The 12,217-nt window shown below is 42.4% G+C and overlaps 1 long non-coding RNA gene across 1 annotated transcript; it reads right to left on the bottom strand.

Moving 5' to 3' along the window:
* Positions 1–1,972: 1,972 nt before the first annotated feature.
* On the bottom strand, positions 1,973–5,766 carry LOC146491965 (uncharacterized). Its single transcript, XR_014872488.1, has 2 exons — positions 2,251–5,766; positions 1,973–2,195 (listed from the first exon to the last, which is right to left on the bottom strand). It is a non-coding gene; the product is annotated as an uncharacterized LOC146491965 (long non-coding RNA).
* Between the last annotated feature and the right edge of the window lie 6,451 nt (positions 5,767–12,217).

The following is a 12,217-nucleotide window of genomic DNA, read 5'->3' on the forward strand; positions in this document are numbered from 1 at the left end:
GCAGGTTTTAGATCACACCCTGGGTTAACACACCTGAATCAAATGATTAGTTCATTACCAGGCCTCTGGAGAACTTCAAGAAATGCTGACGAGTCATTTAGCCCTTTAAATCAGCTGTGATGGATCATGGACACATCTAAAACCTCCAGGACACCGGCACTCGAGGCCTGGAGTTGCCTACCCCTGTATTAGACTGTAGAGTTGGGTCTCTCTGTCTCTCTCTCTCTCTCATGCACATGCACACTCTTTCTACCTCATTGCCATGTGACAATGACAGGCTGCTGTGGGCTCAAGTGTTATAACAGCAGATTAAAACCTATGCTGAAAAAGTTTAGGAAATGTTAAGAAATGCTTACAAGTATTTCAAAGTTCTGCCCGCTGGAATTGAAACGATGGGACGAGGTGCGACTTCTCACAACGAACGCAGCACGGTTAACACCTTGGAGACGCTTACAGCTGCCGTGAAGGCTCAAAATAACACCATTGAGCGTATATTGGGATACATCATAGAGAGGCCTGTTCAAAATGAGACCCTTGAGTGAAAGTTGGGTCACATCGCAGAACGGCTCACTGCAGTTGTGGGGTCTCAGAATCAAAAGAATGACAACACCATGGAACGGAAGTTTGATACCATCATGGGGTGGCTTGCGGCTCTCCAACGGGAGATTCAGAGACCAGTGTCGGAGTGTTAAAGAACAGCTTTGAAATTTTCATGCTCGCATAAAAGAAAAATCAACAACATCAACATGCGGACACCACGGCACCAGCTGCGGGCCCAAGGCTGGACCAAAACTCCCAGATAACGACTGTGTGTTGACTATTCTTCCCATTCCATGCAAGGCCACCTGGGTTGGCTGGCAGACTGTTTACTTAGCCTGATAGGGCGGAGGACACTGTCTCAGCTGAACTCTGGAGACGCAGACACATACACTTACACTGATAAGCACGCACTCATCCCCCTCCCTTTCCAAACGCCTTCGATGCTTGTTTCCTGTGGGGGAAGACGGCGGGCTTGTGTGCCGCGCTGGAATGGTAGCGCTGTGCAGGATGACTGCTGTGTTTCCTTCGGATTACTCCTCACGCCCTACCCAACCTTGTGGCTTGTCACGTGCTCCAATGTTGTACTGTGGACATTTATGTGCTCTCTGTGCAGAGGAGTTTTTTTGTTTCCTGTTCTTATGCTGTCCTCCAATAGGTGCCCAGCATGAGTAGAGGTCTCTTTTTCCTCTTCTACTTTCCCATTGTTGTGTACTTTTTCAGTGTTTGCAGTGTTAGTCGGGGGGGGGGGGGGGGGGGGGGGTTCTATTCCACTGCAGGGAAACCTGCATGTGGCCAATATAGCCTTTCATTCATTCATTCATTCATACAAGTCATATTATAGAATGGAAAGTCAAAGTATAGAATAGAATGGCATAGTACAGAATATAACGATTTTAGAATGGAATGGCATCGTGAGAATAAGAACGTATTTCTTTGTGCCCCCTTTTCCCTGTTAATGCCCTACCTGCCCCCCTGGCAAAACTTTGCTAGATCCGCCCCTGCACAGTTACCAGCTGTCAGCGTAAAAAAGGATCCTGGTGTTATTTGTCTCTCAGAAACAGTTCATAACTTCCCTTTAACTCATTCATGTTAACTAAAAGGTAAACCTGTTTCTCCATCACCTGTTCAGCTCTGGTGATTCGGTAAGGACATCTCCTGTGGTGATGGGTCGGTCGCGAACGAAATGGCTCTTAGAGCCGGTTCTTTGACGTGAACGACACGAGCCGGCTCCTTATTGCGAGCCGTGGGGTTTTTTTTCTTTCTTTCTCTCACCCTCTCTCTCGCACTTTTTTTCCGCTTCACTCAGCACGCGAGCCTTGTGCTTTATGCTGGGAAGAGGGGGGAGGGGCAGTAGTTACACTCAGTAGCACAGGAACAGAGCCCGAGGGAGAGAGAGAGAAAGAGAGCCAGGGACAACAACGTCACATTAGAAAGTAGTGATGGGATTTCCGGCTCCTTTTAGAGATCCGGCTCTTTCGGCTCGGCTCACTAAAAAGAGCCGGCTCTTTCGGCTCCGAACCGGCTCTTCAGGTTGTTTTGTTGCTTTAATTATTTAATCATTAACAATAATATAAAATTATGCAGAAAAGGAATTACTAATGTTAAAAAAAGTGGTTGTTTATATATGGCCCCTAGAGACAAAGCACGTACAAACCCTAAAGCATATACAAACTCCAAAAAGCACGTACAAACTCTAAAGCATATACAAACTCCAAAAGCACGTACAAACTCCAAAACACATTTCTAGCATGAACTGAACTTCCAAAACAGAGCTACCCAGATCACTTAAATTACACAATTGAAAGCATGTGTGTATTGTTTGTGTATTTATAGACAAGCACTCATATTTATTCAAATAATTTAAAAAGAAATTCATTTACCTGTTACTACCACACACCAAATCCGGTTGTTGATACTTCCTGGCTTGTGTAGCCACTAGGTAACAAAAGCTCAACACTGCGCCCAGCATCCTGGAGCACTTCTGTTGACTTTTGTACGTGATTCTGAGTTTGTACGTGCTTCTGAGTTTTTACGCGTTTTGGAGTTTTTACGTGTTTTGGAGTTTGTACGTGCTTTGTCTCTAAGGTCCACCATAAATATACTTTATTTATTCACTCCACATAAAATGTAATAAATAAATCATATAATACAAAGAACAACTATTTACATTTCAAACTTTTAACTATTTAAATTTTCAGCTTTTTCCTTTTAAACAAATTTAACGTGAAACAACACAAAACACTGCAAACCACAACACAATTAAATATAAATTAAAATATTAAAACAAAAAGAAGATGCACATTCTCTGTCATATGGGCCTGCATGATTTCTGAATCCTTTATCATCTGCAACTGAAAATAGTGGATGATTACTATACCTTTCTAATGTGACGTTGTTGTCCCTCGCTCTCTTTCTCTCTGGCTCTGATCCTGTGCTACTGAGAGTGTAACTAACGCCCCTCCCCCCTCTGCCGGTACAGGCCGCGCGCGAGTTTAGCGGAAAAAAGGGCGAGAGAGAGGGTGAGAGAAAGAAAAAAAACCTCACGGCTCCCAATAAGGAGCCGGCTCGCGTCGTTCACTTCAAAGAGTCGGCTCTAAGAGCCATTTCATTCGCGAACGACCCATCACTATTAGAAAGGTACAGTAATCATCCACAACTATTTTCAGTTGCAGATGATAAAGGATTCAGAAAGTTTATTCATGAGGTCCATATGACAGAGAATATGCATCTTCTTTTTGTTTTCATATTATAATTTATATTTAATTGTGTTGTGGTTTGCAGTGTTTTGTGTTGTTTCACTTTAAATTTGTAAAAGGAAAAAGCTGAAAATTTAAATAGTTAAAAGTTGAAATGTGAATAGTTGATTTTTGTATTATATGATTTATTTATTACATTTTATGTGGAGTGAATAAATAAAAGTATATTTACGGTGGCCCCTACAGACAAATCACGTACGAACCCTGAAGCACATACAAACTCCAAAAAACGTAAAAACACGTACAAACTCCGAAGCACGTACAAAAGACAACAGAAGTGCTCCAGGATGCTAGGGGCAGTGTTGAACTTTTGTTACCTAGTGGCTACACAAGCCAGCAAGTACCAACAACCGGATTTGGTGGGTGGTAATAACAGGTAAATTAACTTTTTTTTAATTTTATTTGACTATATATGAATGCTTGTGTATAAATACACAAACAATCGTGCAGCTGTTGTTTAACGCGACATCCGCTGGTTTCCTCTTTCTGGCGCAAAGTGGGTGATAAATAAACAAGAGAGAAAAGCTGATTAGCTGATCATTGATCAGTTTCATGATCATGTTCATTGAAGTAGAAACAGGAGAGGGAGGGGAAAGAATGAGCGAAGAAGAGGCAGCTTACAGCGTAAAGACAGAATAAATCCAGCTTTGTGTCTTTTTCCATTCAAGCTGAAGTACGGGATAAACTGTGCTCCGTTTCAGCTCAATACGAAAGGCGTAATATTTTCTCTGAATGCGGGACGATTCCATCTTTTTACGGGACGGTTGGCAACTCTACTAACTAACCTTATGAATAAAATAAAGTTCACTATCAGTAACATCATAGCACCCAGCTGTATAGAAACTCCGTCATGCTAGCTAGTACGCAGTACAAGTTATTGTAACTGACTGTAAAAAGTCAGCACAATGAAAATAAACTATATCTAAACTTGGTTTATATCTGACCCAGATAGACTGCAGGTCATAACTTCTTACCTGAAGTTCAGTTCACCTGACACTCGGACCGGCAGCCGCCTCGGGTCTCTCCTTCTCCTGCCTCCCCTTTCTCTCATCCACCTGCTGTCCTCCACCACTTGCTAATGTTACTGAATCAGTGGAAGCTCCGCAATAGCCACCATCAAACAACTGAGTTATTTTTACACACTGGCCAGCATCTGACCAATCCACCACCTTTCACTGTTTATACCGTTACCAGAAAAAAATAAAAAATCATCGGCCCGGTATGCCCGATGGCCAGTCCAGCTATGCACCCCTAATAGATATAGATATAGATATATATACAGGGTGGGCCATTTATATGGATACACATATATGGGTGGTGACCATGGTGGCCATTTAGAAGTTGGCCATCTTGGATACAACTTTTGTTTTTTCAATAGGAAGAGGGCCATGTGACACATCAAACTTATTGGTAATGTCACAAGAAAAACAATGGTGTGCTTGGTTTAAACGTAGCTTTATTCTTTCATGAGTTATTTACAAGTTTCTCTTTGTTCACAGCCATTGACATGTCGAAGAGGTTAACACGTGAGGAGTGGATCAAAATTGTGTTGATATTTGGTGAACGCAGTAACCGGGTCATTGCAGCAGATTTTAATGCAAGACACCCTACGAGACCACCCATCTCCCATGCTACAGTTAGCAAACTGCTTGCTAAGTTTTGTGAAGCTGGTTCAGCGTTGGATTTGCCAAAATGTGGACGCAAGAAAACTGTCACTAATGAAGAAACATCAATGGCTGTCCTAGCTTAATTCAGCAAGAGTCCACAGGGTAGCACTCGCCGCATGTCACTGGAAAGTGGCATTATGCTGGGCTCACACTGTGCGATTTTTTCAGTCGCGCAATTCGGCTCCTGCTCAAACTGTACGATTGACTCACAGGGGTTAGAAGTTCGTAGGTCACGATGCAGGGTCTCACACTATACGACCCGATGCTCTGATGCGACCCGAGTGCTCACACTGTGCGTCCATAAAAATGAAGGTTATAACAGAAAATCTGTCGCTCGCTCTCCCTCTCTGTCTTTCACTCACGCAGACACGCACACCACCGCCATCAACTTTGCTAAATTGCTAATGAAAAACATGATCAGGCAGCTGATTGAGCAGCAATGTCTATCCAACTATTTTCACGGTTGTTGTGGTCGTGATAATTTTGTGAGGCCACATCAAAAAGGCTCGGATAAGCTTTCCAAAGTTCTACAAGTTTCTCCATCTCTTGTGTCCAGATCACACGCTGCACTGCCGTGATGCGCCGTCTTTTTCGCTGACATTTGTGTTTGTGCGTGCGCAGTGTGAGAAGCTACGGTGACACCCTCATGGCGGTCACGACCAAGCGATTGATGATCGGGAGCTGCTCGTGAGGTGTTAATCGCTTCTCGTTACCCCACGTATACTACACAATGCACGACGCACGATGAAGGCCAAAATCGGGCCGATCGCCAAAATGGTCCCACGACTCAAAAATCGGCTCAAAATGGGTCCATTCTTCATCAATGGAAACCTCAAGGCCACTGGATATTTGAAATTGCTACATGACGATGTGTTTCCCTCTTTATGCACTGAAGCTGGCACGTTCCCTGAGTTTTTCCAGCAAGATGGTCACCACCACATTATGGGTGCCAGGTCCGAGCATTCCTAGATGAACAGTTTCCTGGAAAGTGGATTGGTGATCGTGGGCCAGTTGAATGGCTCCAAAGGTCTCCCGATCTGACCCCCTTAGACGTTTATCTTTGGGGTCATCTGAAGGCAATTGTCTATGGTGTGAAGATACGAGATGTGCAGCACCTGAAGCTATGGATACTGGATGCCTGTGCTGGCATTTCTCCTGTGGTGTTGCTATCAGTGTGTGAAGAGTGGGAGAAGAGGGTTGCACTGACAATCCAACACAATGGGCAGCACATTGAACACATGTTATAAGTGGTCAGAAACTTGTAAATAACACATGAAAGAATAAAGTTACGTTGAAACCAAGCACACCATTGTTTTTCTTGTGATATTACCAATAAGTTTTATTTGTCACATGGAGTTTGCCCCCTCACACATACTAATGTGCCACAAACAGGACTTTAATATCACCAACCATTCCCATGTTATTACGGTGTATCCATATAAATGGCCCACCCTGTAGATATAGGCCTGTTTAATTACAGAGGATTTCCAAGAAAAGATTAGATCTAATCTGTGCGTGCAAAAGTCTGGCACTGTTTCTGGGCATATTGTTACTTGAAAGATACCTTTGTTGTGCTGTTCTCACATGACTTTGGTGCAGCTTCTGGCCATCATAAAATGAGCATGTGTTCCAACAGCAAGCATTCCAAGAAGACTAAACCCAGGTGTTTCACTATCAGTAAACCACAGGGGGAAAGTGCTTCAAGTGCCGTAATGAAATCCCCTCAGTGATGCTTTTCCATAGCTGCTGTTGCTGGGCAATCCCAGAGTGGATCCTTATCCTGTATATCTGTCAAAGGAAGGGATGCAGGTGGAACTCATGGTTATGTGTGAACCTACTGATAACATCCAATCATGATTATCAATTCAATTGTAGCACCTCTAGTTGGGACCAGTGCAACCTCAGCAGAGATCCTGAACATCCTAAGATGAAGAGGAGAAACAGGGAGACCAGACAACCACAGAGAACCAGACAGACATGGGGAAACAGAGAGGGAGCACAAAAAAGAATCTATTCCTAGGCATGAAATACCAAAACACAAAAGCACAAAGGAACAAAACAGAGACTTTCTCCAGAGACAAAGTCACAACTTTTCCTATATTTAACTGTCACTCGTGATATTCCTATTCCCAGTTCTCCTCCGAGAAAGGCCTTGTCCTCCCCCAGGTGCCTGCATGTGTCACTCTAACTTACAATGCCTCACTATGCGTAAAATAACGTATGGCACAAAATTTGTATGCAAAATAGTAGTAATAACACAAAGGAAAAACTTTCATAAATATCAGATTACACATGGAAATATGAAATACCATTTGTTGTTCACCTGCTAAACAGAGCTTCAACTAAGTACACATCTATGAGAAACTGTTGTTAAGATATGGAAACCATTCGGTGTGAGTCAGTCCTTATCATTAAATCTTTCAGCCAATGCTTTCAATAATTTCAATAATAAGAACCCTTAGCCCCAGTATTGTTAGGGATTAGACTCAAAGACTGGGATAAAACCAGAAGTAGCCACGTGTCTCCACACAGCCACAATACAATCTACATTGTCCAATAGAGTAATAGAGCTCTGTTTTCTATGTATGCAGTGTACTGTAACCTTTACTGTTGTAGGGTAATCGGCCCTAATTTTCTGGCTTGGTAAAATCCCTCAATGACTTGTGGTGACCCCAAAATCCTACAAACCGGATACCAAAAAAGTTGGGACACTAAACAAATTGTGAATAAAAACTGAATGCAACGATGTGGAGATGGCAAATGTCAATATTTTATTCAGAATAGAACATAAATCACGGAACAAAATTTGAAACTGAGAAAATGTATAATTTTAAGGGAAAAATATGGTGATTCAAAATGTCATGGTGTCAACAAATCCCAAAAAAGTTGTGACAAGGCCATTTTCACCACTGTGTGGCATCTCCCCTTCTTCTTACAACACTCAACAGACATCTGGGGACCGAGGAGACCAGTTTCTCAAGTTTAGAAATAGGAATGCTCTCCCATTCTTGTCTAATACAGGCCTCTAACTGTTCAATTGTCTTGGGCCTTCTGTGTCCCACCTTCCTCTTTATGATGCTCCAAATGTTCTCTATAGGTGAAAGATCTGGACTGCAAACTGGCCATTTCAGTACCCGGATCCTTCTCCTACGCAGCCATGATGTTTTGATTGATGCAGAATGTGGTCAGGCATTATCTTGTTGAAAAATGCAGGGTCTTCCCTGAAACAGATGACGTCTGGTTGGGAGCATATGTTGTTCTAGAACCTGAATATATTTTTCTGCATTGATGGTGCCTTTCCAGACATGCAAGCTGCCCATGCCACACGCACTCATGCAACCCCATACCATCAGAGATGCAGGCTTCTGAACTGAGCGTTGATAACAACTTGGGTTGTCCTTGTCCTCTTTGGTCCGGATGACATGGCACATTTCACATTTCCAAAAAGAACTTTGAATCGTGACTCGTCTGACCACAGAACAGTCTTCCATTTTGCCACACTCCATTTTAAATGATCCCTGGCCCAGTGAAAACGCCTGAGCTTGTGGATCTTGCTTAGAAATGGCTTCTTCTTTGCACTGTAGAGTTTCAGCTGGCAACGGCAGATGGCACAGTGGATTGTGTTCACTGACAATGGTTTCTGGAAGTATTCCTGAGCCCATTCTGTGATTTCCTTTACAGTAGCATTCCTGTTTATGGTGAGTGTCGTTTAAGGGCCCAGAGATCACGGGCATCCAGTATGGGTTTACGCCCTTGACCCTTACGCACAGAGATTGTTCCAGATTCTCTGAATCTTTGGATGATGTTATGCACAGTTGATGATGATAACTGCAAAGTCTTTGCAATTTTTCGCTGGGTAACACCCTTCTGATATTGCTCCACTATCTTTCTGCGCAACACTGTGGGAATTGGTGATCCTCTACCCATCTTGGCTTCTGAGAGACACTGCCACTCTGAGAAGCTCTTTTTATACCCAATCATGTTCCCAATTAACCTAATTAGTGTTAATTGGTCTTCCAGCTTTTCGTTATGCTCAAATTTACTTTTTCAAGCCTCTTATTGCTACTTGTCCCAACTTTTTGGGATTTGTTGACACCATGTAATTTTGAATCAACATATTTTTCCTTTGAAATTATACATTTTCTTGGATTAAACTTTTGATCTGTCATCTACGTTCTATTATGAATAAAATATTGACATTTGCCATCTCCACATCATTGCATTCAGTTTTTATTCACAATTTGTTTAGTGTCCCAACCTTTTTGCAATCCGGTTTGTACTTTTAGGGGATCAAATAATGTGTCAGAATTCAATAAATATGCCAAAGGAACTTACAGCTGTTGCTGCTATGTTTACTACGATAATGACGATCGAATGCACTTACGTATCAGGAACTGGCATGCTAGAAAAGCAGTCTAGCTACCCTACAAAATGTACACAAGTCAAGTAGCTTTGAAATTTGCATGCTATAATTACTTAGTCACTTTTAATCAGGATCAGGAGTCGGGAAGAGTTTGAAACTTAGAAATTTACATCCACCTTCACTGTTTTTGTGATGTTTGGAGAGTCATGTCAATGTTAATCATTTGTAAAACAATTAGAAACATCACACCAATGACTACCATAACTTAAAACATAATGAACCTTTTCAGACAAAACTAGCCCAGCTCTTTAATCAGGTGCTATCTGTGTTCCATCGCTGATCCGTCGTAAGTGACACAGAGTCCAACTTGGTGAATTCCCTGCAGTCACTGAGTTGGAGGAGGGCGCTCTTTTCACCCCTTACCTCACTCAGTGAACTTAACTTATAGGTTATCAAAAGGCTTATCTCAGTGTGGATGTACCACCTGTATATGAATTGTTAGTGACACAAATCAATAGAACAATGTTTTTTTTTAATCGCAAAACAGTTTTAGAGTAAACCTGGAATCCCTCCTTTTGACACACGTCTTGTCCCTCCCATGCCTCAATTTACCATCACCAAATCACCAAGAGAATAAAGAAAAGTTAGATACACCATATCTTAGGCAATATCAGGGCTTCTCCTCTGGAGTAGCTTCTCTACAGGTCTGTAAATCTGTGTTAGGAGGTAAAGTCAAGGTGGGTTTCTTAAGTTAAACAGACTTAATGTGGGTTAAGTCTGTTTAAATCCTGGCTCCTCCTTTTAACAGGAAGAAACCTCCAGCAGAACCAGGCTCAGGGAGGGGCGGAGCCATCTCCTGCGACCAGTTGAGGTGAGAGAAGGAAAACAGGATAAAAGACATGCTGTGAAAGAGAGACAGAGATTAATAACAAGTATGAGGTGCAGAGAGGTCTGTTAACAGATACTGTGTGAGAAACGTGACTGAAGAAGAAATACTCAATGCATCATGAGAATCCCTCAGCAGCTTACACCCATTGCAGCATAACTTTGGGAAGATTCAGGGTCACCTGATCCGGCCCTAACTATATGCTTTAGCAAACTGGTTTCAATACAGTACATTTTCACACTTTTATACACATTTTACACTGTTTCTGGCATTTACTGGTTACTTATGCTTACTTGGTCAGACTCAGGAGTCACTACCTCCACATCATATTTATTCTAATCTGGAGAGTCCGGGGTCACCTGACATGGTTCCACCTGCTGAATACACAAAAATTTTTAGCATTCACACAGCACTGTTTGCTATTAGATGCTTCCTAAACACCTCGTTGCAGTGTTTTATCCCTGGAATGTGAATTTCTTCCCAATGTTTGCACTGGTGCACTCACAGACACAATCATTTTATTTAGCTTTTCTTTTTTTATCCCTAATATGAAGTCAGTCGGTTTTTATCCATCCAGCTATCTTCATCCGCTTTATCCGAGGCCGGGTCGCGGGGGTAGCAGCCTAAGCAGAGAGTCCCAGACCTCCCTCTCCCCAGCCAACCCCTCCAGCTTATCCAGGGGAACACCAAGGCGTTCCCAGGCCAGCCAAGAGATATAATCTCTCCAGCGTGTCCTGGGTTTGCCCCGGGGCTTCCTCCCGGTGGGACATGCCCGGAACACCTCACCCAGGAGGCATCCAGGAGGCATCCTTGTCAGATGCCCGAACCACCTCAGCTGGCTCCTTTCGATGTGGAGCAGCAGCGGCTCTACTCTGAGCCCCTCCCGGATGGCCGAACTTCTCACCCTATCTCTAAGGGACAGGCCAGCCACCCTTTGGAGGAAGCTCATTTCTGCCGCTTGTATCCACGATCTCGTTCCTTCGGTCACTACCCACAGCTCGTGGCCATAGGTGAGGGTAGGGACGTAGATTGACCGGTAAATTGAGAGCTTCGTGTAGCACTTACGTGGAGTTATATAAAGTACCAATGGATAATTACCAAGGTGATAAGTAATTTGGGCTAGTATCAGAAGACTGAGAACGACTCTTAGAGCTCTGGTACACGAATGGCAGAGAAACCAGACAAACACAGTTGTGTGGCTTTAAAAGTACTTTACTGACGTTAAGCTTTGTAAAATAAATTTGTAAACAACACAGTATTTCAATAGGTTTTAACAGAATGTCAAGTATAAAAAAAAATTCCCCCAAAGTAGCAAAAAAATAGAATAAAATAAAATTGTGCACAAATAAAAGAATTAGTCTTTTTTTTTTAAGTCCAAATGATACCGGTGGGGCCCATGACAAACGGGTGTATGGCAATAGAATTTGTCCGACAAGGAGTGTGTGTGATTGTCTGTCCTACCGTACTACTTGTACAGTAGAGGATTGTAGTCCATGTGCGTGTGCGTGTGAGTGTGCGTGTATATGTATATCGTCTCCTAGGATCTTGGGTTGGCTCGCCATCCAATGAACACTGGAACACTCTGGGTTCTGGAATCGCTGACCTGGTCTTTGGATTCGTCCCATATAAAAACCTGACCTATAAACAATGGCCAAATATATGTCACGTCCCCTTTAAGGATAACTCTCACAAATTAACTAAAGTAGTGTCACAGTGCAGTAACAACTATTCAGATCAGCTATCATCAGTTCAGTCATCAATCAATTCAATTCAGTCATGTTGTACAACATTAAAATATCAAGTTTCAAAGTTCAAAGTATCAATATCCAAAATTTCACAGTATCAAGGTTCAATTATTTGTAACCTGCAGTAACATTAAAGATTATCTACAAGGTTTTAAACATTCAGGAATTATAGTCACCATATAATTCATTTTCATTGTAAACATTAATTACATCCATCAAAATACTCACTGTACATACATATATATATATATATATATACA

Source organism: Neolamprologus multifasciatus, chromosome 23, assembly GCF_963576455.1.
Source record: "Neolamprologus multifasciatus chromosome 23, fNeoMul1.2, whole genome shotgun sequence".
Classification (NCBI taxonomy): domain Eukaryota; kingdom Metazoa; phylum Chordata; class Actinopteri; order Cichliformes; family Cichlidae; genus Neolamprologus; species Neolamprologus multifasciatus.